Below are 4818 nucleotides of genomic sequence, written 5' to 3' on the forward strand. Positions count from 1 at the left end.
TTTGAAAATATAGGATTTTAAGAGAAAAATAGGGATTTTGAAAGTTTAATAACTGAAGGGTAAAATGAAAAGTGAATCACCCTATTTAACCATTCAGATTGGCTGAAAAAGTGCAGGAGATAGAAAATGGCAACTGTCATCCGCATGCGCGTGGGCAGATGTGACAATCTGGCACGTTTTCGAGGTGTATCAGACTATTGATATGACGTTTAACCGGCTTGGACATTCATGACTCCCATTAGGCATTAAATGTAGTAGGTTTTAATTCAAAATTGAGAAGTTAAAAACCACAGGATAATGTTTGTAATAAATACAAAATTCTTTTGTTACATTTAATATGTCGTGAATTTAATTTAAATCATTGGAATTAAATGAGGTCCATTTAAAGGTATCAATATAATGTTGTGAGCTATTTATTATTTCTTTTTACAAACTTTGACTAATTAAAAGACCTTGTCATGATGGGTGGTCTACATACAGGCAGTAGACAGCAAAGTATGTCATACTAATTTGCCCTATATGCTGTTGAACCAGCACAACAACAAAGTTGTCTTTTATTTTAAAGTTCCAGCATACCTAGCTCAGAGATGAGATAGGTAAAACGTTTCTCATCTAAGGGCTTTGTGAGTAGATCTTCTAGATGTTGATCAATTGATATTAAGTGCAACTCCACATTTCATTTTTGAACATGATCCCTTATGAAGCGGTATCGAACGTCACTATTCTTGGTCCTTGAGTGCATCACAGGATTGTTGGTAATGGCAATGGCACTGGTGTTATCATAGTAGATTGGAGTCTTTGTAACATTAACTCCATAGTCTTTCAGCTAGTTTTGCATCCATAGTACTTGAGCACTATAACTAGCAGCAGAAACATATTTTGCTTCTACAGTAGATTTGGACATAGTATTTTACTTTTTGCTGTTCCAGCTGACTAGCCTACCACCCAGTAACTGGCAACCACTAATAGTTCTTTTCCTGTCAATTTTACAACCTACAAAGTCTGCATCTGAGTACCCAGTTAGTTCAAAATCTTGGTCTTTGGGACACCAAAGACCACGTTTGGGAGTACCCTTTAGATACCTAAATATCATTTTTACTGCAAGCAAGTGTGACTCTTTAGGATCAGCTTGATATCTGGCACAAAGACACGTGGAAAACATAATATCTGGTCTGCTGGCTATAAAATAAAGTAGGGACCCAATCATACCTCTATATTCAGTGATATTGACTGGTTCACCATTGGGATCAACATCTATTTTAATGGATGCTGTCATTGGAGTCCCTATGTCTTTGAAACATGTCAGACCAAATTTCATTTACATATCATTGATATATTTATCTTGACTTATAAAAACTTCATCATCAAGTTGTTTGATTTGTAATCTAAGAAAGTATTGCAAATCTCTTTGTAAACTCACTTCATATGTCTTTGGCATAAGTTTTGAAAATTTTTGACAATGTTTTTCATTTGTAGAACCATAAATAATATCATCTACATATATTTGTACCAGCAAGAGATCACCATCTATTTCTTTTGAGAATAGAGTGGTATCAATTATTCTAACTTTAAAATCTAAACCAGTGAGATACACATGAAGTGTCTCATACCATGCTCTAGGTGCCTGTTTCAGGCCATAAAGATCTTTGTCTAACTTTTAGACATGGTTTGGATATTTACTGCTTACAAAACCAGGTGGCTGCTTGACATAGACTTCTTCTTGCAGCTTCCCATTGAGAAATACAGATTTAACATCCATCTAGAACACCTTAAAGTTCATATGAGCGGCATAGGCTAAGAATATTATGATTTCTTCCATCTTAGCTACTGGTGCATATGTCTCTCCATAATCCAAACCTTTCTCTCGCCTAAACCCTTGAGGTACCAATCTAGCTTTGTTTCTGATCACAATCCCATCTTCATCCATCTTGTTCTTAAAAATCCACTTAGTACCAATGATTTTCTTCTCATCATCATCAGGTTTGGGTACCAATGTCCATACCATGTTCCTATCAAACTGAGAGATCTCTTCTTGTATAGCTCCTGCCCAGCTAGGATCTTTCAAAGCTTCTTCAGGACATGTAGGTTCAATGGTAGACACAAAATTCACATGCATACAAAAGTTACTTGTTGCATGCCTTCTTATTTTGACTCCACTAGCCAGATTCCCAATAATCTACTCAATTGGATGCTCTTTAGTCCATTTTGTGTTATGAACAGGAGAGCTTGAGCTTGAACACACAACATCATGATCATCAGTTGGTTCGGTAGTATGCACATCAATAGGAGACTGCTGCACATTATTAGTGGAATTAGCACCAAACTGTGATCCTTCAGAACTAGTGGACCTCTACTCAATTTGTAGTACCTCAGTAGAGCCAGTAGGTTCAGTTGGTTTCGACAAAGATGGAACAGAATATTCCATCTCATCTTCAGAGAACCCAGCAGCATAGATTGGTGAGGGAACTACTGCTGGTTCTTCTTCTTCATCAAGAGCATGGTGAGTAGGCTCTTCAAAAAGTAACTCCTCATCTTCTTGACCATAAGATAAGGTAGGGGTAGTCTCATCAAATGTAACATTAATTTATTCTTCAAAACATCATCTTCTTTTGTTGTAGACCCTATATGCCTTTGACATGTTAGAATATTCAAGAGATATTCCTTCGTCAGCTTTAGCATCAAACTTTCCAAGCTGGTCCCTATTATTCAGTATGAAACAGGAAGTGCCAAATACATGAAGAAATGAAATTGAATGTCTTCTTCCTTTGAGAACTTCATAAGCAGTTTTATGATGTCTTTTCACTATTAAAGATCTATTCTGGGTAAAACAGGCAGTATTCACAGCTTCTGCCCAGTATGAATTCTTCAACCCAGACTCAGCTAGCATAGATCTTGCTGCTTCAATAAGAGTTCTATTTCTTCTTTCTGCAACACCATTTTGTTGAGGTATTCTCACAGCAGAAAAGTTTTGTGAAATTGCCTTGTGAGCACAAAATTCTTTCAATGTTGCATTTCTGAATTCTGTACTGATATCGGCTAAAAAGTCACGTTTTCACCCCGGTATTAAGGCCCAAAAACAAGAAAGATTCGAACTTTGTCGGCAAAATACCCACTTCGTCGGTTAGAATTGAAGAACAAGTAATTACAAAGATAGTGCAAAAAGAATCAAGAGAATCAGAGCTAAAACGAAGATTCTAGAGCAAAAATGGTGAAAGACAAGAAATCAAGTTACGATCCAGGAAAATCAGGCTGACCAGGCCAGCAAACGTCCTGCCATACAGCTTTTCAAACTGCCTCCCAATATGGCAAATGGCCTGCCAAACGGTCAAATCAAACGGGCTCGATAAACGGCTTGCCTTAGCAAAAGGCCTCCAAAAATAGCCTGCCAAACGGCCTGCCAGCAGTTTGCAGGCAAAAATCTTGCTTATTTAAAGGGTCTTTGTCATTCATTCCAATACACACTTCAATTCACTTCTTTCTCTCTCTTGTACAATATTAGTCATACTCTCAAGGCCTTCGACACCGTGCGGGAAACCTAGTACCCGGAGAAGAACGCCGAAGATTGTATTAGGAGTGGTCTGGAGTCTTAAAGTTGTCACTTTTGTATTCGGAACTCGTTTAATCTACTGGTACTTCTATCCCTTATCTTTATATAATGTTTTCTATCATTATGTTATGTGATATTTTTGCCATGATTAGCGAGTAGTTATCTTTAGTGTATGCTATGATGTAAGCAGTTATAATGCTGAAATAATATTATGGTTTGTGTATGCTATTGAAATGCTTTCCGATTATGCTTTAAACTCAATCGCTTTTCCAACTAATAGAACGTAGTTATTGGCTCTGTTATTGGGAAGTCGCGAACCCCGATTCAGAGTACACTATATGTGTCACCCTTTGGTAAGAGAAGTCTATCGGATACAACGTAAGATCGACTGAGGCACACCGGTTGTAGTAAGTCTATAAAGCTTTGGATTCCGACTGAGGACTCTTTCGTAGTGAAACATCTGACTAGACCATTAGTATATTGTCGGTCCCAGACTATGCTAGTGTAGTCACCAAGCATATAAAATTCATACGTGCACGTTGAAGAACAGCGGTTATTGTAAGCTGTACCTCTGCTAAGTAAGGCCATGGAACCCGGTCAGTGTTGATTAGTACACTGCACCATAACGCGGTCTCAAGCATTGCACCCCGCTTGAGAGATTCCTAGTTAATTAAGGAACTGTTTGTTTAAACACATAAAGGATTGGACCGTTAGGATAACCGAACGTGTTCATGGAAGTCAGCTTGACTTGGCCATGGTGTTCTTTATGGTTGAACTCTTTTAAGGGCCTAACTATCTTTTAAAAAACCAATCATTAACGAAATCATTGAAACACATCACGTCTCTCGGATTTGGTAAACCATGTATTCTATTATACTTAAGAAATTTTAGACCATTGTGGAATGTTAATACGTCACCCAACCGAGTCGCTCAATTGGATGAGCTGTCTGAATGTGTATGCCTATAGTCAGACTGCACGGGCGTTTGGGGTAAGGGACGTTGTTGTCTATTCAGAATCTTCAAGCCTAATGCAGTATCCAGTGACATGTCTTATGATAGGGGCATTTATGACCAGTGTAATGAATACAAGGCCTCTGCCTATTCATGAGCCATCATTCCATAATCTCGGCAGAATAACCGATGAGGTCATAGTATGCACTCACTTTAACCTTATCTGAATTACGAATTTTATCGCATTTACTTTATCCGTCTTATAAATTAGAAAATCCCAAAATAAATAACCACTACTCCTTTCTAACTATCTTAGGCTT

Source organism: Rutidosis leptorrhynchoides, chromosome 5, assembly GCF_046630445.1.
Source record: "Rutidosis leptorrhynchoides isolate AG116_Rl617_1_P2 chromosome 5, CSIRO_AGI_Rlap_v1, whole genome shotgun sequence".
NCBI lineage: Eukaryota > Viridiplantae > Streptophyta > Magnoliopsida > Asterales > Asteraceae > Rutidosis > Rutidosis leptorrhynchoides.